This window comes from Nycticebus coucang, chromosome 19 (assembly GCF_027406575.1).
Source record: "Nycticebus coucang isolate mNycCou1 chromosome 19, mNycCou1.pri, whole genome shotgun sequence".
Lineage (NCBI taxonomy): Eukaryota > Metazoa > Chordata > Mammalia > Primates > Lorisidae > Nycticebus > Nycticebus coucang.
The window spans coordinates 50,519,217-50,542,900 of NC_069798.1; the positions used below are offsets into that span (position 1 = coordinate 50,519,217).

A 23,684-nucleotide genomic window follows, 5' to 3' on the forward strand; every position below is an offset into this window, starting at 1 on the left:
CTAATTATGTTTGAATTGAGCAAATATTACACGTAAAGTGTAAGTGAACCTCAGGAAGTTTTTTTGTGGATTTACATTATGACTGGAGACATACTAACTTAAACATCAAAAACACATATTGGGCTGGCCACAGTAGCTCGCACCTATAATCCTAGCACTCTGGAGGCCAAGGCAGAAGGATCACTTGAGCTCAGGAGTCTAATACTAGCCTGAGCAAAAGTGAGACCCCCATCTCTACAAAAAATAGAAAAATTAACCAGATGTGGTAGCATATACCTGTACTTCTAGCTACTTAAGAGGCTGAGGCAACCTAGGTGTCTTTTGTATGTCCAACAAGATCTGGACTGTGGAAGCACTGTGTCATTCCTGGACTATCACAGACTTACTCCTCATCTTCCTTTCTGGAACTCCCAAATCCACCTCACCGTCATTGCCTTTTCCATTTTCCTTCCTTCTTTCTGTGTAGGACACGATGGCTTTATACTGTTTAGGAGATGAGGATGCCTATTCATTGGTGTTTCAGGTGTTTGAATTTCTTGTGGTGGAATCCAGGGGGCCCAGTACAGGAACAATGTCAAAGCCAGTCTCAGAGCTAAAGAAGAGGCTTTTGATACCAGCTTGAGCAATCAGAGATCACAGAGATCTCAGGGCCCTAAGGATAAAGAGCAGTGGCCTCCAGGCCTCTCACTGGCTCTTCACTGCCAACGAACATGGCTGTCCCATACAAGTACAACCAGTTTGCCCACATTCTGTTCTTAAGGTTGTATGTCTTCAGGGTGTTATTTTAGTTGTCAAACCTACTTAATAAGTGATACATAACATTCAGGCTTTGGCTATATATTCAATTAGATTAGTTAGCAGTGCCTCAAAGTATTAGCCTGTTTGTTTTAATTATTTTTGGCATCACTTTGAACTTCTTTCTTCAGTATGAAATCATTTTTCACACAGTATTGTTAAAATAAGATCACTGTTTGGTCCTCTGAGCCAAAGCTAAACTAGTAGCTCTGATCTAATGATCAGAGAAATAGTAGCTTTCCTCTAAGGAAAAAGCAGCAACCAGAATCACAAACTAGTTGCTGATGTTCAGCCTGGACTCTTCTGGATCAGGCCAATTGGACACCTTTTATGGTTTAGACCATTCTGAATGTTCTTGAAGTAGAGTGAAATAGAGATAGCTGGAGGTGAAACAAGTATATTTACTTGCATTTTAAATAATTCATTAATTCCTCAAAGTATTTATTTGTCTCCTTCTGCATTCTAGACACCAAGGAAGCAGTAGCAGCTGAGCCCCCACAGAAGGTTCTGAGTATGGGCTGGGTGCGGTGGCTCACGCCTTTAACCCTAACACTCTGGAGACTTAGGTGGGATGATCACTTGAGCTCAGGAGTTCCAGATCAGCCTGAGCAAGAGTGAGACCCCCCTCTGGGGCTTCATGGTGGGCACCTATAGTCCCAGCTATTCAGGAGGCTGAGGCAGGAGGATCACTTTTACCTAGGAGTTTGAGATTGCTGTGAGCTAGGCTGACACCACTGTACTTTAGCCTGGGAATAGAGTGATATTCTGTTTCAGAAAAAAAAAAAAAAAAAAGACTGAGTTTGGTCTTACCTGGTGATCTGCTTAATAAATGTTTAGCCAACTTTATGTGACATTTTTGTTGTTGTTAATAAAGTGATTTTTTTAATACTTGGATGATTGAACAAAGATTAGAGTTTCATTTATAGGAGACCAACCCCTTCTTATTTCTCATGAGAGAATGGAGGCTCAGAGAAAAGGTGATTTTTTTTTTTTTTTTTTAAGATAAACTATAAGCTGGGCATGGTGGCTCATCCTAGTGGCATGGTATAATCCTAGCACGTTGGAAGGCTGAGATGGGTGGATTGCTTGAGCTCAGGAATTAGAGACCAGCCTGACTGAGAATGAGACCCCATCTCCACTAAAAATGGAAAAACTAGCTGGATCTTGTGGCAGGAGGTAGAGGATCGCCTGATTCCAAGAGTTTGAGGTTGCTTTAAGCTATGACACCATGGCACTCTATCCAGGGCAAAAGAATGAGACTCTGTCCCCACACACACACAAAAAATGTACTTTGTGGTTGGTGGTTGGACTTGGACAAAGTTCATGTTTTTTGACTTCTCATCTTTTTCTGCATATACAAAATTTGTAAAAGAACATAATCTCTAAAAGGTTAATTTTCATGGCCGTGGCTAAATAATGGCAGAGCAGTAAGTAGGAGAAAGAAAAGTAGACTTTCCTGCAGGGGTACCTTAAAAACAAGCTCCAAGCTAGGGAAATTGGTCTGGAGTATGCTCCAGTAGAAAACAGGCCCTGCAATCCAGCTCAGCTTGAGGACTGTCCTGGCGCTCTAGAGAGAGCCCATAATGTGAAGCTTCTAAATGTGGACTGCATGGAGTTGGATATGCTCTAAGGAAGTTTTGGCATCATGGATTCTCACAGCCACAGTAAGGGGCCAAGTCAAACAATGTGCAGTCAAGTCTCTCCACTGCACTCCCCATGGAGACTGCTTCTGCTTTTGAGGGTCTTCATGAGAGCCCTGGAAGGAGCCCAGAGAGGAGCAGGGTGGGCAAAGTGGCTGGTGTGCTTGGGTCCCATCAGCCACTGTCCTGTCTCTGCTCTGCTTCCGGGTGATAGGTGTCCTGAGAGGAATAGGTACACATTTCTGCTGTTCCCTGCACATGGAGGAGGAGAGAGCTGTTTATCAGTTCACCTTTCCTCTGTATCTTTAACATCCATCAAGATTTGCATTATACATCTTGTCTATGTGGACAAAACAAAGACTTCTTTTTTTTTTGTAGAGACAGAGTCTCACTGTACCGCCCTCGGGTAGAGTGCCATGACGTCACACGGCTCACAGCAACCTCTAACTCTTGGGCTGACTCGATTCTCTTGCTTCAGCCTCCTGAGCAACTGGGACTACAGTTGCCCGCCACAACGCCCGGCTATTTTTTTGTTGCAGTTTGGCCGGGGCTGGGTTTGAACTCGCCACCGTCTATATGGGGCTGACGCCCTACTCACTGAGCCGCAGGCGCCGACCAACAAAGACTTCTTTTTACCCACTTTTGTGGCTGCTCTACTATTGACCATGAGTCTCTGGCAAAACAGAAATAATGCTCTTTTCTCTCTCTACCTCACAAGGTAATCGCAAGGAACAGATTAGAGAATGAGAGAAGGTGGCTACTTTTTATATGCATGTGTAGGGAGAATCAAAGTAAACTATGGGTAAAAAGCATAGACTTTAGAGCCAGACGATGTAGATCCACGTATCAGCTTTGCCAATGACTAGCTTGGTGACGTTGGGAAAATCATGTATTCTCTCAGAACTCATCTTTCTCCTCTGTAAAATAGGAATAAGAATAGTGCTATGCTCCATGAAGTTGGTATCAGAAATAATTGAGCTGAATCAGGCAAAGTGCTTAGATGAATACCTGACACAGGAAGAGCACTGTGTTAGCTATTATTATTAAATTGTATGCAGACTTTTTTATGCACAGCACACACATCTGTATGCACAGTTACATACAAACATGTACACGCACAAATATGCATTCCTCTGTCATCACCTATGAACACATGCACATTCTGTACACATGGCTTCAATCTTTTCAAACTCTAAAACATGGGGTCTCCAAGAAAGATGTCATTTTACTCAAGGAGGCAAAAGTTGGTTTTTGTTGAGGAAGAACAAAAAATTTTACTCTTTTTATGTATAAATAATAGACACAGTACATAGCAGCATATGTATATAGTGTACTAATCTACAGTATATGGTGTTAAAAGTTCATAGGGTGTAATAGCAAAAAGAATCCAAAAACATTACCTAGAAGGAAGGTAATAAAAAATGTTTATAAATGTTTCTCTGGAATGATGTTGGTCGTGCTTTTCCGTTTATGTTTCACTGGTCAGCATGGATGAGGGTGGTTGATGATGGTAGTAAAGTAGTTACCACATACAGTGTTTCACTGGGCCAAGGGATCTTCTTCCCTAAAGATATATTACACTAGAAAAAGAATATGGGGAATGAAGTCTGCTTTTTTTTTTTTTTTGCACTTTTTTCTACACATGATAAACGTCAGACCCTGGATGTCGATGATATATTTTTTTATACACTTGAGGACATTGGTTTCAGGTCCCTTAATGTATGTACCATTTCTGAAAACAAATCTCACCATGAAGGTATATATTACATGGCCCAAAGTGAGTGTGAGTGTTTGTGTTTCTAGGGCAGCAGTCAGAATAAGTCCAGAGGATATTGGCTCCTAGATATGACGGAAGTTTTATAATATGCTCTTCAAAAGCATATTTTGTGTTCCTGCTTAAGATGAAAAACTTGCTGGAATTGAGATGCTTTTTGTTTTCCTTTATGAAGGTCTTTCATCAGAAACCAAAATGTATTGGCAGAAACATTATAATTAATAGAAAAATTGCTGTAAGTTATATCCCCGAAGAGTCATAAAATCACCCATTCTTTCTGTGGGAGAAATTTTTTACAGATAATGCACTCATATTTTCTTAATCTCATGCAGAGGATCCCACACTTTTACCAAAGAATCACTTTTGATCTCTCCAAACGTCTATGTTATCACTGAGGGGAACCACTGCTAATGCTGGTTCCAGGTCAGGTGAGAATTGGTGCTGTATTATGACTGGCCACTGGACGGAGTCCTGTGATAAGCTCAGAGTGTACGTAGTAAGGTTTTTTTTTGGTTGCAGTTCAGCCGGACCGGGTTTGAACCCGCCACCCTCTCGGTATATGGGGCTGGCGCCTTACCGACTGAGCCACAGGCGCCGCCCCGTAGCAAGGTTTTGAGCTCTACCTTGTATGGGACTTTAATGCTTAGAGACAAGTAGAAAAAATGAGTCATTAGGGAAGTACTGGTAAGCCTGGGAACTGACATATATTTTTGCAGGAATATTAAAAAAAAACACACGTTAACCAACTTTGTTGATTTGCATAAATATCATAAGTCTTAGGCTAATTGAAGTTAGCTCTTCTGACTGGGCCACTGAAAACCACACTGGTGCGAATGTTACCCTCTCCTCAGCCACCCCACCTTCCGTTACTAAAATTTGTAGAATTTTTCACAAATCATATTTTATATGATTTCTTATTTGTTTCAGCCTAGAGGTGGAATTAATTTCATTAGAACATTCCACAAGCAAAAAGAGAGCTCCAGGGTCAATCTTGGCAGAACTGGTTATGAATGCTAATTATGTTCAGTCTCCAGAGAGCCTTGTGTGGAGATACTGTTTTCACCTTAAAGGTATAGTATATCATTTTGTGAAGCCTTTTTAGTTAAGTATTTATATATATGATAATATATGTCCTACTTGATGGACATGTGTTTTTTATGGTGGGCCACAGGTAAGAGAAATTTGAAAAGACACATTTCTCAACAGAGTAGGCAATATAAGAAAAGGTTTGGAGGCAAAGGAGAATGTGATAAAGGATTTCAAGGTACAAGAGGTGTATGATGGTGCTGGGGGGTGGGGTGTTGCCTCAAGAGAAGAGGCTGATGGCAGCAGAGGGATCCAATTGTGAAGGTTTTGGAAGCCACGCTACTGGGTTTGTACTATATCTTGATTAAAAAGGGGAACAACTGAGAAACTCTTTAAATAAGAAAGTGACACAATTTGTTTTGCTTTTTGAAGTGATAACTGCTTTGGCTGCATTTAGAGAATGGACCGGAAAGAGCCAGATGGGAGGCAGGGGGATGAGTCGTGGCCTCTGTATTCCTTCAAGTAAGGGACGATGGTGGCCTACGCTACAGCAGTTGTGAGAGTGAGAAAATTGGTGTGAGCAAAGAATTTGAAGAGGTAGGGCAGATAGGACTTGATCGTTAACTTGCTTGAAAGTTAAGTGAGACTGAGATGACTCTCAAGTTTTCTAACCAGGTCCACTAAGTTGAACAGTTTATTCTAAAGAGGACGCTCTATGTTAGAAATTTCAAGAGAGCTAACAAGACCAAATAATATCTGCCTGCGCAGTTTATATTGGGGGTCCATATATTCTTGTATCAGTAATTCTATTTTTGATGAACATGGAAGAGCTGTGTGCTTTACTCAGACCAACCAAATTTGGCTCTCCACTGAAATGCCATTTTGATGTATTTAATCTTATTTTGTTTCTTGCCTTTTTTTTTTTTTAAGAGACAGAGTCTTACTTTGTCACCCTCTGTAGAGTGCTGTGCCATCACAGCTCAGAGCAACCTCTAGCTCTTGGGCTTAGGCGATTCTCTTGAGTAGCTGGGACTCAGCTACCTCCTGAATAGCTGGGACTACAGGCGCCCACCACAACACCTGGCTATTTTTTTTTGTTGCAGTTTGGCTGGGGCAGGGTTTGAACCTGCCACCCTCCATATATGGGGCTGGTGCCCTATCCCCCAGAGCCACAGGCGCTGCCCCTCTTATTTTGTTTCTTAAACTTCATCTGATGCAGGTTCAAAAGAATATCAATTTCTGGGAAGAGTAACACAACAAGCGCAATAATGGAAAAATAAAAGTGAACTAAAAATAAAAGTGAACACGAAAAGAGTTTTAGTGAATTCCTGAATCAGGTAATTGAGAAGATTGTTTTGATGAGCATTAAGATGGATGACATATGAGATATAGAGTGAATTAAAATTTCTTTTGGACAAAAGGAAAAGAAAAGATGTAGTCAAACATTGGTTGATTTGATCAATGTAAACTGTTAACTGAAGCTTCAATGTGGATTTAGGAACTTAATTTCTCTGGCATGGATAATTATATTAATGAAAAGGCTGGATGCTATGAGAATTCTCTTTTCATTTGTTCTAAATGCTCAACTGACTGTATGGCATAGTTGTGGAATGAGACTAAGTTCAAATCCCAGTTCTGCAGGTGGGACTCGAGGCAAGTTCTTCAATCAACTTAGATTGTAATTCCATCATCTGTAAGATGGTGAGAATAATACTACTAACTTTATAAGATTGTTGTGAGGAACAAGCGACATAATAACCTGTAACAGACATAGAGAATTCAATGTTCTCAATGAAGACTGAATAAATGTTATTATTAATAAATAGTTATTATGATTACATGAATTGTTAAATTATTGAGTATGATTTTCACCAAATAATTGGTTTTCTTTTTTATTTAAAAAAAATTTTATTTTTAGTAGAAACAGGGTCTCACTCTTGCTCAAGCTGGTCTTGAACTCTTGAGCTCAAGCAATCCACCTGCCTCCCAGAGTGTTCGGATTACAGGCGTGAGCCTCCACGCCTGGCCTTTCTTTTTCTTTTTTAAGCATCAAAATGCCCTTGCTTTGAGTACACTCAAAATTGATAACAATGGATCTGACAGCCACATTTTCATGTTAATGCAAATGAAATGGGATATGCATTAAGTGGAGGTGGAAAGGTAATTTATAAAAATTGTTTTTGGAGTTTCTTGTTTAATGAAGAAAGAAGCAAACGGGAGGTAATTCTTTGTTATGGTTTAGTCATTAGTAACATTAAAGGGCTCCAATCCTGATGGCTTTCTGGGCACATTTTCTACAGACGATACCATGCAGACCCTGCTAGTTTTCAAGTTTAATGAGAGAAAACGATTCAAGATGTGCAGGAGAAGAGGCTACGAATATTTCAGAAGTGATAAAGATGTTAATACTTATGATGGAGGGTCTGAAACACTTGCATAGGCTTCCAGAGTTTTGCATCCTCAGGTGTAGTGGAAGGTGTGCCCTTTGAGGGAGTGTCAGACAACTGTCCGCCCCTCAGTGTAATGTGAGTGGGAGTAGCGGGGGTGTGGTGTGTGGATCCTTAGTAGGGTACTCATATATTCCAGTTTGTCTAGGGACTCCTGATGTAGACTTACTGTCTCGGTAAAATTATTGATGGCACCCGCTTTGGCTCTTCAGAGACCCAAGCTCAGATGATCAGTTGTATAGGTACTACAAGAAAAGCTAAGCTGTCTAGTATGTTACCACAGTGATTTGGCTGTGGTTCTTCCAGACTTTCATGGGGTCCTTAGGGAAACAAAGAATAGTATATACAAGCAGAATCAGCTTCTCTAGCCTACACCTTTCTCAATTTTGAAAGAACCAAAACCAGACTGAAATTTACTAAATATGTCATTCATAGCAAGTGTTTCGTTTTTAGAGATGAAGGCTTTAATAAGTTGGAAAAGGGAATTATAATCTTTCTCAAATTATTTTCTAAGATTAGTCTTTATTTTTGTTTTTCATATGTGTTTGTGCATGGTCCAGGATGAAATCCAGTGTCATGAACATAGCTACTGAAACCTCGAACTCCTGGGCTCAAGCTATCCTCCACCCCAGTCTCCTGAGTATCTGGGACTATATAGGCACACGCCACAACTCCTGGCTAATTTTATTATTTCTTTTAAATAGAGTTAGAGTCTCATTATGTTGTCCTGTCTGGTCTGCCTTGGCTTCCTGAAAGATTGGGATTACAGGTGTGAGCCACTGCTCCACACCACAGATTTAGTCTTTAACCCTCCCAAGGAAGACTGTTAGGATGTCATTCTCCCAGAAGGATAAATTTTCTGACGCAAGTAGAAAATAAGGCATGGGGTAGTAAAACACTGAAATGTAAATACTCCACTTGATGTGTTAGGAAACATCATTTGTAACCCTTAATTAGAACATGGCAATTGATGCTTTTTTTCCATGATGTTCTGCATATTGAACTCATTAATTCATTTTAAGGAACATTTAATCAAATAGAATATCTTTAGATTTTTGTGGGGTTGTGTTGCTGACACAAGAGATTTTATGTGGTGGATAGCATCTGTCTTCCTCTTTTTACCCTCACTCAGAGGTCCCTGTACAACCATGAGGTACCCTCCAGGACCTCTGGAAGAGCTGCATCGGGATCCGTGATTGACACCCTTCCACCTCTGGAAGAGCTGCACCAGGACCCACTATCGGCACCCTCCAGGACCACCAGAAGAGCTGCGTCAGGACCCGTCATCAGCACCCTCCCGGAACCTGATAAGAGCTGCGCCAGGACCCGTGATCAGCACCCTCCCAGACCTCCTAAGAGCTGTGCCAGTCCAGACCTGGGTAAGAGCTGTGCTGGACCCACTACCCCGCCTGCTGGACTCCCCACGTCCTGACCAGGAACTCCAGGAGCCGCACAATCCCATATGCTCCCTCCTGTAACCTCCCTGCCTCCACACTGCCTGGTCATATAGCCAGGGACTCTGGTAGCTGCATGCCCTCCAGAGCCCTCCCTGCCTCTGCGTGGAGCCATTCTCCTGGCCAGAGACTGCTGGAGCCTTGGGGCCTCTGTGCCAAAGTCACTGGGCGCCAGGCACTCCCAGAACCGTGTGCATCATGCCCCGCCCTTTGCTAGATTGGAGGTGTCACACCCCAGAGCTGCTCCCACAACCAGAACTCCCTGGCTGGGGCAGCTTCAGAAGAGCTACACAGGGTCACTCCTTACAAAGATACAGCAACAATAGAGTGATACCCCAGGGTCCAATCTCAGAGAGACACCACCCCAACTCAGGACGGCCAGAGGCAACGGTGAAAAACAAACATGAGACAAAATCAAAGGAAAAACTCTGGCAATATGAATAATCAGAGTAGATCAACTCTCTCAAGGAACAATGGGGCAGACACAGCAAAAAGATCACATGCACAAACAAATAGATGAGATGTCAGAAATCAAATTCAGAATCTGGGTAGCAAATAAGATCGAATTAGAATTCCAAGCAGTAACACAAAAGATAGCTCAAGAATTCAACGAATTCAAAGACCAAATGACCAAAGATTTTGACACATTGAGATAAAAAGTTGCAGCCCTCAAAGATCTGAGAAACACAGTAGAATCCCTCAGTAACAGAATGGAGCAAGCAGAAGAAAGGATTTCTGACATCGAAGACAAAACTTTCGAATGCTCCCAAACTCTCAAGGAGGAAGAGAAATGGAGGGCAAAAACAGATCACTCTCGCAGAGAGCTCTTGGATAATTCTAAGAAAACCAATATTCATCTTATAGGGATCCCCAAAAGCGATGAATTGGCTTCACAAGGCACAGAGTCTCTTCTCCATAAGATTATGAAGGAGAACTTTCCAGACATGCCAAGAGATTCTGAAATTCAGATAGCGGACAGTTTCAGAACTCTAGCATGACTTAACCCAAATAAGACATCCCCCAGACACACCATAATCAACATCACTAAAGTTAATATGAAGGAGAAAATTCTGAAAGCAGCCAGACGAAAGAAAACCATCACCTACAAGGGCAAGAATATTAGAATAACTGCAGATGTCTCTGCTGAAACCTTTCAAGCTAGAAGAGGATGGTCATTGACTTTTAATCTCCTAAAACAAAATAACTGTCAACCCAGGATCCTGTACCCAGCTAAACTGAGTTTCATTTATGATAGAGAAATTAAATACTTTAATGACATTCACATGTTGAAGAAATTTGCCACAACTAAACCCGCTCTCCAGGATATTCTCAGACCTATCCTCCACAAAGACCAGCATAATCCTCCACCACAAAAGTAAACCCACCCAGAAAATTTTGATCAAATTCCAACTTCCACAGTCGCAAAAGGATTAAAAATGTCCACTGGACTCTCAAAAGGCTTATCAATATTCTCAATTAATGTGAATGGTTTAAATTGTCCTCTAAAGAGGCACAGGTTGACTGACTGGATATAAAAACTCAAGCCAGATATCTGCTGCATACAAGAATCTCATCTTACCTTAAAGACAAATATAGACTCAAGGCGAAGAGATGGACATCTATACTCCAGGCGAATTGAAAACAGAAAAAAGCAGGTGTTGCAATCCTATTTGCAGATGCATTAGGCTTTAAACCAATCAAGCAAGGATAAGGATGGACACTTCGTATTTGTTAAAGGTAATATTCAATATGATGGGATTTCAATTATTAATATTTACGCACCCTACCAGAACACACCTCAATTTATAAGAGAAACTCTAACAGACATGAGCAACTTCATTTCCTCCAGTTCCATAGTAGCTGGAGATTTTAATACCCCTTTCTGTCTGGATAGATCCTCCCAAAAGAAGCTAAGCAAAGAAATCTTAGATTTAAACTTAACTATTCAACATCTGGACTTAACAGACGTCTACAGAACATTTCATCCCAACAAAACTGAACACATATTCTTACCATCAGCCCACGGAACATACTCCAAAATCGACCACATCCTGGGCCACAAATCTAACCTCAGCAAATTTAAAAACAATAGAAATTATTCCTTGCATCTTCTCAGACCATGATGGAATAAAAGTTAAACTCAATAACAACAGGAATCTGCATACCCATACAAGAACATGGAAGTTAAATAACCTTATGCTGAAGGATAGATGGGTTATAGATGAGATTAAGAAGAAAATCACCAAAGTTTTGGAACAAAACAACAATGAAAACACAAATTATCAGAACCACTGTGATACTGCAAAGGCAGTCCTAAGAGGGAAATTTATAGCACTGTAAGCCTTCCTCAAGAAAATGGAAAGAGAGAAAGTTAATAACTTAATAGGATATCTCAAGCAACTGGAGAAGGAAGAACATTACAACCCCAAACCCAGCAGAAGAAAAGAAATAACCAAAACCAGAGCAGAATTAAATGAAATTGAAAACCAAAGAATTATAGAAAAGATCAAGAAATCAAAAAGTTGGTTTTTGAAAAGGTCAATAAAATTGATAAACATTTGGCCAATCTAACCAGGAAAAAAAGAGTAAAACCTCTAATTTCATCAATCAGAAATAGTAAAGATGAAATAACAACAGACCCCTCAGAATTTCAAAAAATCCTTAATGAATATTACAAGAAACTTTATTCTCAGAAATATGAAAATCTGAAAGAAATCAGCCAATACTTGGAAGTACACCACGTACCAAGACTTAGCCAGAATGAAGTGGAAATGTTGAACAGGCGTATATCAAGTTCTGAAATAGCATCAACTATACAAAATCTTCCTAAAAAGAAAAGCCCTGGACCAGATGGCTTTATGTCAGAATTCTACCAAACCTTTAAAGAAGAACTAGTACCTATATTACTAAACCTCTTCCAAAATAAAGAAAAAGAAGGAATACAACCCAACACATTCTATGAAGCAAACATCACCTTGATCCCTAAACCAGGGAAAGACCCGACAAGAAAAGAAAATTATAGACCAATATCACTAATGAATATGGATGCAAAAATACTTGATAAGATCCTAACAAACAGAATCCAACAACACATCAAAAAAATTATACACCATGACCAAGTGGGATTTATCCCAGGCTCTCAAGGCTGGTTCAATATATGTAAATTTATAAATGTAATTCAGCACATAAACAAACTAAAAAATAAAGACCATATGATTCTCTCAATTGATGCCGAAAAAGCTTTTGATAATATCCAGCATCCCTTCGTGATCAAAACACTTAAGAAAATTGGTATAGAAGGGACATTTCTTAAACTAATAGAGGCCATCTACAGCAAACCCACAGCCAATATTGTATTAAACGGAGTTATATTGAAATCATTTCCAGTTAGATCAGGAACCAGGCAAGGTTGCCCATTGTCTCCATTGCTCTTTAACATTGTAATGGAAGTTTTAGCCATTGCAATTAGGGAAGAAAAGGCGATCAAGGGTATCCACAAAGGGTCAGAAGAGATCAAACTTTCACTCTTAGCAGATGACATGATCGTATATCTGGAAAACAATAGGGATTCTACTACAAAACTTTTAGAAGTGATCAAGGAATACAGCAATGTCTCAGGCTACAAAATCAACACCCATAAATCTGTAGCCTTTATATACACCAACAAAAATCAAGCCAAAAAAACACTCAAGGACTATTCATTTCACAGTAGTGCCAAAGAAGATGAAATATTTGGGAGTTTATCTAACAAAAGACGTGAAAGATCTCTATAAAGAGAACTATGAAACTCTAAGAAAAGAAATAGCTGAAGATGTTAACAAATGGAAAAACATACCATGCTCATGGCTGGGAAGAATCAACATTGTTAAATGTCTGTACTACTCAAAGCAATATATTTTAATGCAATTCCTATCAAAGCTCCATTGTCATATTTTAAAGATCTTGAAAAAATAAAACTTCATTTTATGTGGAATCAGAAAAAACCTCGGATAGCCAAACATTACTCAAAAATAAAAACAAAGCAGGAGGAATCATGCTACCAGATCTGAGACTGTACTATAAATTGATAGTGATCAAAACAGCATGGTACTGGCACAAAAACAGAGAAGTAGATGTCTGGAACAGAATAGAGAACCAAGAGATGAATCCAGCTACTTACTGTTATTTGATCTTTGACAAGCTAATTAAAAACATTCAGTGGGGAAAAGATTCCTATTTAACAAATGGTGCTGGGTGAACTGGGTGGCAAACTGTAGAAGATTGAAACTGGACCCACACCTTTCACCATTAACTAAGATAGACTCTCAGTGGATTAAAGATTTATACTGAAGACATGAAACTATAAAAATACTTGAAGAAAGTCCAGGGAAAACTTTTGAAGGAATCTGCCTGGATGAATATTTTATGAGGAGGACTCTTCAGGCAATTGAAGCAGTATCAAAAATACACTACTGGGACCTAATCAAACTAAAAAGCTTCTGCACAGCCAAGAACATAGTAAGTAAAGCAACATAGTAAGACAGCCCTCCGAATGGGAGAAAATATTTGCAGGTTGTATCTCCAACAAAGGTTTAATAACCAGAATCCACAGAGAACTCAAACGTATTAGCAAAAAAAGAACAGGTGATCCCATTTCAGGGTGGGCAAGGGACTTGAAGAGAAACTTCTCTAAAGAAGACAGACGCACGATCTACAGACACATGAAAAAAAGCTCATTATCCTTAATCTTCAGAGAAATGCAAATCAAAACTAGTTTGAGATATCACCTAACTCCAGTAAGAGTAGCCCACACAACAAAATCCCCAAACCAGAGATGTTGGCATGGATGCAGAAAAAAGGGCACACTTCTACACTGCTGGTGGGAATGCACACTAATACGTTCCTTTTGGAAGGATGTTTGGAGAATACTTAGAGATCTAAAAATAGACCTGCCATTCGATCCTATAATTCCTTTACTAGGTTTATACCCAGAAGACCAAAAATCATAACATAACAGAGACATCTGTATCAGAATGTTTATTGCAGCCCAATTCATAATTGTAAAGTCATGGAAGAAGCCCAAGTGCTCCTCGACCCACGAATGGACTAGCAATTGTGGTACATGTGTACCATGGAATATTATGCACCCTTATGAAAGATGGAGACTTTACCTCTTTCATGCTTACGTGGATGGAGCTGGAACATATTCTTCTTAGCAAAGCATCTCAAAAATGGAAGAAAAAGTATCCAATGTACTCAGCCCTACTATGAAGGTAATTTATAGCTTTCATATGAAGGCTATAACCCAACTATAGCACAAAAATATGGGGAAAGGGCCAAGGGAGGGGAAAGGAGGGGGAAGGTTAGGGAGGAGGGTGGGTAATGGGTGGGGTCACACCTACAGTGCATCCTAGAATGGGTACAGGTGAAACCTACTTAGTGCAGAATACAAATGTCTACATACAATAACTAAGAAAATGCCATGAAGGCTACATTGAACAGTTTGATGAGAGTATTTCAGATTGTATATGAAACCAGCACATTGTACCCCTTGATTGCACAAATGTTCACAGTTATGATTTAACAATAAAAAAATAAACGTAAAAAAAAAAAAAAAAGCCACAGTGAGATGCCACCATACTCCTGTCAGAGTGGCCATTGACAAAAAGTTTAAAAAAAAAAAAGATAGGGGCGGCGCCTGTGGCTCAAGGAGTAGGGCGCCGGTCCCATATGCCGGAGGTGGCAGGTTCAAACCTAGCCCCGGCCAAAAAAAAAAAAAAAAAAGATAGATGCTGGCACAGATGTGGTTAGAAGGGAACACTTACACAGTGTTGGTAGGGATATAAATTAATACAACTTCAATGAGTGGAGATTTTTCAGAGAACTAAAAGTAGAGAGCTACTGTTAAATCCATCAGTCCTACTACTAGGAATCTGCCCAAAGGAAGAGAAGTTATTTTATATAAAAGACACAGGCTCCCGTGTGTTTATTGCCACACAATTCACAACTGGAAAGATATGGAACTATTCTAGGTACCCACGGATGGATGAGTGGACAAAAGAATGAAATAATGGCTTTTGTGCAGCTTGGATGGAACTAGAGGCCATTATCGTAAATGAAGTAATCTGAGCAAGACCCAAATGCTGCCTGTTCTTACTCGTAAGTGGAGCTGAGCAGTGGGCATGCACCATCACACGGGGTGACCTAAGGGACACTGGGGGCTCAGAAGGCAGAGGTTAGGCGGTGTGGGGGGAAATTACCCGCTGGGTACCCTGTGCACCACTCAGGTGACAGGTGTTTTAAAGCCTAGACTTCTCCACAATGGAATTCATTCCTGTAAAAAAGAAAAACCCACTTGTATCCTCTAAATCTATTTAAATAAAAAATAAATAAAAATAAACATGTTCCTTCTAAAAAAAATAAAATAAAAAAGGGAATAGGAGTTTCTAGTCCATGAAAAAAATTAACTAATTAATTTAAGGAGCGATTCACAATAGGTAAGAAAGAAATGAAACCAAATTTTGGGTGACTAACTTCCCTTGGGAATGTCTGATATGCACCTTGCTGGAGGCTTTTCCTTCACCCCATCAGAGTGGGTGATGGGAAATGTTTCTAATGGGGCATAAGAAGTATAAAGGGAAAGAAGGAGGAGGGAGGATAGAGAGGTAGCAAGAGAGGCAGAGAGAAACACGGAGAGCCACACATAGATGGAGGGACCGAGGCACACAGAGGTGGAGGTACAGAGAGAGCTGCACGGAGGGACTCAGACACACAGGCGTAGACAGAGATAAACAGTGACACGAGAGAGAGAAAGTTACAACACAGACACACACGAATAGGAGGGTATAAACAGACACACAGACATGGAGATAAAGAGAAACAGTGACGAGAGAGAGAGAGAGAGTTACAACACAGACACGGACCTCTACACACAGGGGGACAAGAAAACACAGGGACAGACACACATAGAGACAAACACACACACACAAGGACAGACATGCAGAGACACACATACACACAGGCCAGATTCAGAGACAGACACGGACAGACACACACACATACACAGGCTAGATGCAGAGACAGTCACAGACACATGTACACGTGCGCGAGGTTCAGAGACAGACAGACACAGACACATAGAGACACAGAAACAGTGAGAGAGATACACACAAAAACCACAACTGAAAGGCAGGCTGCTGTGAAGCTCTAGGATCAGATATTTAACTGCAAGGTTTGCCTCCTGTGCTTCTGGACATGAAGCTCTGAAAAGCCCCTTTGTCCCTGCTCGTAGGAAGATAGTTCAGCTCCCACTTCCAAAAGAATGACCTCCCAATAAACACATGTTCCTTTGAAAGAGAGTGGCAGATGCCTTAGCCCCTCTAGCCATCAGACTCTGCTTACTGCTGAGAGATGAAAAGCTGAACTTCCCGTGGCAAGGGAAGACTGGCCCCAACGCGACCCTGTGCAGGGCTTTATCACTGTGTAACCCTAGACAGACAGATTCTCGAAGGCTACAAAATGCCTCAAAAGCAGGAAGATCTTTGCAGGAATCTGAGCAGTTTGATGCTGACATAACTTCTTTTTGTTTACACGGACAGCTGCAAATCCTTGACATAGACTATGATCTACAGGTCACAGCAGATCTCATATTGGCCCAGCAATTCTTCAGGTGCAAAATGAGTTTAAGAAGATTCCTAGATTCAAGGAGAACCAGTCAATCAACCTGCCTTAAAGTTGCTGACGAGTTCATACTTATTCTTTCTTCTCTACTTGTTCTTGTTGCTAAAGAAAAACCAGTTGGCTAGTGAACTTGGAACTCTTTACAAAGTGGAAATTGGAAAACAAATTGAAAGCAGCCCTGTGGGCTTTTTTAGCTGATACTTTTTCTAGTCAATTCATGCTAAGGGAATATTTCAGTATAGGTGTGTAGGTTAGTAGTTCTATGGAGGACACCCCCCTAAATTAAATTAATATATTTTCGTGTGGATTTTAGTATGCATATATATATTTTAATTTCCCTTCTATTATTAAAAATATATTCACTCCAGTATAAAACAGTTCTTCTTATATACATCAGTAACAGTTAATACCATGCTAGCCTTTTTGTTACCTGCCACTGTGAAGTAAAGAAATCAGCTTCCATACTATGGTGCTGGAACCCGCATACATTAGACTGGTCTGGAGAGTTTGCTGTAGAACTCTGGGATGATAATGCTCACCCCATTTTGGCATGAGATACTTTTTATAATGCCAACATTTTTAAGGGCTCATAGCAGTTGTGTACTTATTGTATGTTAACAGAGAAAATATTTAATGATAAACTGAATTCATTATCATCTTTGAATATATTTAAATTTTGTTACTTAAACCATCTTTGAATGTATCTGGATTTATTTAATCACATCATTATCTATTTACATTTGGGAAACAGTTGTCATGTTTGAGAAGGGTATGGTTTATATAGTCTATTGGTAATACTGGCTGTGTATATGGATTCAAGGATATCTTATTTTCATTCTGAAGTTGATAGTCTTTAAGTTGAGGGTGACTGTCTTAAGTTGAGAGGAATTTGTTTAGATTTAATCTGTGGTTGATTTTGTTTGCAATTTGTTTTTAACAGGTGTTTGTTACTCCTGCAGTATGCTGGGTACCACCATCAGTTCTGAGCTGTCCTATATAAAATTTTAAAGTAGGTATAGCTAGCTGGTTTTTAATGCCCTTGACCATCAGCCCCTTTCAAACATTGCCATAATATCTAATGGGGTTTTAAAGATGTCTTAGGTTTTTTGTTCCTAGGCTACAAAGAATATATATATTTGTCAGCTTTCTCTCTTTCTCTTTCTAATAGCTAGCACTGTAAGAAAAGTACAGAATGCACTTAAAAGCAGGAATGGCTCACTTTTAGCAGGGTACAGAGCCCTGCTCCATAACAGACTTATGAGCAAGACGGCAGCCTCTTTGCCCTTGACCTTTTGTTAGTTCATCTGTCCATTCATTCCTTACACATTTATAAGCAGTGACTTCAGCCAAGCACTATGCTAGATGTTAGGGATATAAAGTTAACTATTAAATAATCTCTGCCCTCAAGGAGCTTACCGCCTATTGAGGGACATAGAAAAATAGACAGTGACGCATTATGATAGTGCTATGGTAAATATTCGTCAACTAAATGTTTTATATGTACATACAAACACAATATATGTCTGCATGCATCATGCATGCAGACATACATAAGACACGGAAATCCAGTTAAGGGGTGCCAGGCGGGAGTGTCAAGGTTTCCTGGAGCACTTCTGAATAAAGATTAAAAGTTAGCCAAAGCATGAAGAGGAGGAAGGTGGAAAGTATGTTGCAGACTGCTCCAGGCTGACTGGGGGAATATGAGAAGGCCGTTCATTGTGGCTAGAGAGGTGAGGCCCCATGTTGAGAGACAAGGGCGGAGGGATCAGATCAGAAAAGACCTTTTTTCCCTTTACTTTAGTGCTCTTTCCTGGGAGATCTAGGGGAGATTAGAGACTGGTAGCAGTGGGGGGTTTATAATAGTATTTTGAGGAGACTTTATAGGGAATGGGTCACAGTTCGGCTGGAAGAATGTGGCCGAGAAGACACAGTGAACAGCACGGGGCAGCTAGTGTATGGAAGAGGATGTCCAGTGACAGAAAAAACAATCATAAAAGGTGAGTGACAATGTATGTAGATAGATTTTATCTACAAATGTTGTTTTACTTTTTAAAATATACTATAAACTAGCTTATAATCTACTGTGTCAGATTGCCGTGTGTTCATTTAAGAAAGATGTTGTCAGATTCGTAGCATGCGAATATCTTCTCCTATTCCGAAGGTCGTCTATTTAGGTCTTGTGCTCTTATCTGTGCAGAAGCTTTTTAGCTTGATCACATCCTGTTTATTTATTTTTGGTGTTGCTGCAATTGCCAAGGGGGTCTTCATCATATGTTGTTAAGAGTTTTTCCCATACTTTCTTCTAGAATTTTTATTGTTTCGTGTCTTAAATTTAAATCTTTTATCCAGTGAGAGTTAATTTTTGTGAATGGTGAGAAGTGCAGATCCAGTTTCAGTCTTCTACATGTGGCTAACCAGTTATCTCAGCTCCATTTATTAAACAGGGATTCTTTTTTCCAGTGTATAGTATTGTTTGGTTTATCAAAGATCAAATGGTGATATTATGGCTGGCTTCATCTCTAGGTTTTCTATTCTATTCCATAGATCTATATCTTTGTTTTTGTGTCAGTACCATACTGTTTTGATCACTGTAGATCTGAAGTCTGGTAATATGGTACCTCCAGATTTGTTTTTGTTTCTTAGAATTGCATTGGCTATTCAGAGTTTTTCTGACTCCACATGAAACAAAATACTAGAATCTATAGAGAACTCAAACTAATGAACAAGAAAAGACCAAATAATGCCATTTATAAGTGGAGAAGAAATGTTAACAGAATCTTCTTTGAAGAAGATAGGTGAATGGCCAACAAACACATGAAAAAATGCTCATCATCCATAATCATCAGAGAAATACAAATCTAAAGCACTCTGAGAAATCACCTCACCCCAATGCCCCAGTGAGAACAGCCGACATCACAAAGTCCAAAAGCTGCAGATGCTGCTGTGGATGTAGAGAGGGGAACAGTGTTACACTGCCGGTGGGATTCAAAATTATACAGCTTCTATGGAAAGAAGTAGAGAGTCCTCAAAGAGCTAAAAGTAGACCTTCCATTTGATCTCACAATCCCATTAGTAGGTATCTACTCAGAAGAAAAAAAATCATTTACTGTAAGGACATTGGCACTAGAATATTCATCACAGCTCATTTCTTAATTGCCAAGACCTAGAATCAACCCAAGTGCCAATCAATTCATGAATGAATTAATAAACTGTGGTATATTAATATACCACGGAACACTATTCAGCCATAAAAAGATGGAAACTTTATATCTTTTGTATTAACCTAGATGGAGTTGAAGAACATTCTGTTTAGTAAAGAAAGTCTCATAAGAATATAAAAGCAAGTATCCAATGTTGCAATACTAATATGAAACCAACAGATAAACTACACGCCCACACAAGAGAAAAATACAATTAAGTTTAGGTAGGGGGAAGAGTGAAAGAGGAGAATGGCAGAGGAGAGGAGGGTGGGGGATTGGTGAGCTCTCCTCTAATGGGCACAAAGTAAGGGTATACAGCACACCTTCTGGGTGAAGGGCCCAACTACAATTTGAATTTTACCTAATAAATGCAGACAATGTAACCTAATCATTTGTACCCTCATACAAAAGATTTTGTGCATCTTTGTACATTATTTTGTCATTACAGTCTTACATAAAATCTTTTCTTATGGTTTTATGCATTTGAAGCATTCCTGGATTCTCTTTAGGCATACTCAAAATATGATTCATTATTACCTAAAACAATATATTATGGTGCTGGCACTTTCTGGGCTTTCAGATAATATACCTAAAACTGATGCAGAAATCCAATCCACCATGAATTTAAAAAGAAAAACTTTAAAAGTAATTTAATTAAGGGCGGCGCCTGTGGCTCAAAGGGGTAGGGTGCTAGCCCTATATGCCTGAGGTGACAGGTTCAAGCCCAGCCCCATCCAAAAACTGCAAAAACTGCAATAATAATAATAATAATAATATATATATATATAAAGCAATTTAATTAAAGCATTCCATTGGAATATTGCTACTATACTATTATATTGTCAGGATGTTTTTCTTAAATTTTACTTGATTGTAATGGTAACTGAGACTTGAGAAGGCTGAACTGCCCAGAGTACAAATAAGATACTTGAGACCAAAGTCCAGGTCTTTTGCCCCCCCTACACCCACCTGTGTATGTTTTCTGGTTAACTATCTTCAAGTTACTTCACACAAAACAGAAGTCTGTTGTAGCAAATGCACTGTCCTCAGGTGGGCGAGCAGCTTCTGTTCTGTGAGCCGGCACCAAGGCCAGTGCTGCTGCTCCTTTGCAGGACCTTGCACGGTGGGGTGCTCAGGCTCCAGCTGCTTCTATGAAGAGGCTGCCAGAGCCTCCTGACAACACAGTGTAGTATTTCTGTATAGCCAAGCACTCAGTGCTTGTTTTCTTTTCTTTTTCCTTTCCTTTTTTTTTTGGAGACAGGGTCTCATTTTGTTACCCTTGGTAGAGTGCTGTGGCGTCACAGGTCACAGCAATCTCAAACTCTTAGCTCAAGCAATCCTCTTGCCTCAGCCTCTTGAGTAGCTGGGACTACAGGTGCCGCCACAACACACAGCTTTTTTTTTTTTTTTTAGAGACAAGGTCTGGCTCTTGCTCAGGCTGGTCTGGAACTCCTGAGCTCAAGGGATCTGCCCACCTCTGCCTCCAAGACTGCTAGGATTACAGGTATGAGCCCCTGTGCCCAGCCTGTTTTTTTAATTTTTATTAATTTTGTTATTGTAGTAAAATCTATACATTACACAAAATTTAACCATTTTAAGTGTAAAATTTAGTGGCACTGAGCACATTCACAGCATTTTGCAGCCATCACTGTTATCCAATTCTAGAACTTTTTCATCATCCCAAGCAAAAACACTTTATCTATAAAACAACTTCTTCCCCCTCTCCAACCCCCATCCCTGGTTACATCTATTCTACTTCCTGTCTTTTCTTTGTGAATTTGTCTATTCTAAGTACATGGGGTACCCCACGTACTTAGAATAGTACATGAGGAATCATGTAAGTGGAATCATAGAGTATTACTCAGTGCTTTTTTTTTTAGTTCTTGCTTCTTTACTATAAACTTAACATTATGCTAGATTTTATACAAAAGACATATGATGTGGCCTCAGAGAATTTTTAAGTGAAATATTTTGTATTCAGTTCTATATTACTCTTTTCTCCCTATCTTGGCCCTGAAATAACCCAGATTTTTGTATATTGTGAGTATCAAGAGAATATTTATTCAAATGGATGTTGTTAGGTACTTCACACTAACAGATATGAAAATATTAAACAGGTGACCTGACATTATGTTTTGATATTTCTAGAGAAAGAAACACACACTCCTTCAGTGATTCCCATTCCAGTGTCTTAATAGTCCTTGGTCTTCAAATTTTTCATAAATTACATAACATTTCCTTGTCCTCACTTTTTTTTTTTGCAGAGGTGTTTCCTTCTAGTTCCTGAAGTTTACACCTACAGTTGAGGGTGTTTGAATTCTCCTCCTCCCGTCCAATATGAGCAAGAAACCCAACTGGCCTTTAAACAAGTGTCTCTTACACCTCTGGTTCAGTGATGCCCAGCTTCATCCTGCTGTAACAGAACTTCCATTTGATTATTTTAACCTGATGTATTAAGATTCTTCCTTGGCTTAGAGTGAAGGGTAGCTTACATTTAAAAGAAGCAAACTGCAATGTTCAGGCTAAACAGAATATTGTGGCTGCAATTAGGATGGCAGTAGGCTTCCCTTTTGATGCCTGGTTTAAAATTTTTTAATCTTCATCCAGAAAAGAAAAAGCAAAGCAATTAATAATCACATTCATTCTTGTATCTCTTTTCAGGAAATTGGGTAGGTAAGAAGTAGTTAATTTCTTTTGGTTTGGGTATTAACGATGCAGTGCTCTGTAGTTATTGGTAATGTTAGGAATAAATTAAATGAAAAGTAGAACAATTACTAGTAAAGTTGGTCTCCAGTGATTAATGTAAAGACTTTAAATATCTCTTATACCTAAATAACCTTTTCTCCAAAATCAATGCTGCTCAAATGATTACTCTTCTGGGAGACAGTTTTGTCTCTGTTTATAAGAAGTTCTAGACAGTATATACTGAAAAAATTCTTTTTTTTTTTTTTGGTTAAATCATAGCTGTGTACATTAGTGCAATCAAGGGGTACAATGTGCTTGTCTCATATACAATCTGGAATATTCTCAACAAACTGTTCAACGTAGCCTTCATGGCATTTTCTTAATTATTGTATGTAGACATTTGTATTCTGCCTTTAGTAAGTTTCGCCTGTACCTATTCTAAGATGCACTGTAGGTGTGGTCCCACCCATTACCCTCCCTCCACCCTAACCTCCCCTGTCTCTTCCCTTTCCTCATAGTCTTGTGCTATAGTTGGGTTATAGCCTTCACATGAAGGCTATAATTTAGCTTCATAGTAGGGCTGAGTACATTGGATACTTTTTCTTCCATTCCTGAGATACTTTGCTAAGAAGAGTATGTTCCAGCTCCATCCATGTAAACATGAAAGAGGTAAAGTCTCCATCTTTCTTTAAGGCCACATAATATTCCATAGTATACATGTAGCACAATTTGCTAGTCCATTCGTGGGTCGATGGCCACTTGGGCTTCTTCTAAGACTTAGCAATTATGAATTGGGCTGCAATAAACATTCTGGCACAGATGTCTTTGTTATATTGTGATTTTTGGTCTTCTGGGTATAAACCTAGTAAAGGAATTATAGGATCAAATGGCAGGTCTATTTTTAGGTCTCTAAGTATTATCCAAACATCCTTCCAGAAGGAACGTATTAGTGTGTATTCCCACCAGCAGTGTAGAAGGGTGCCCTTTTCTCCACATCCACGCCA

The 23,684-nt window shown here is 39.6% G+C and overlaps 1 pseudogene; it reads left to right on the top strand.

Moving 5' to 3' along the window:
• The first annotated feature begins 537 nt into the window (after positions 1 to 537).
• Positions 538 to 16,847, top strand: LOC128571716 (uncharacterized; annotated as a pseudogene).
• Positions 16,848 to 23,684: the final 6,837 nt, after the last annotated feature.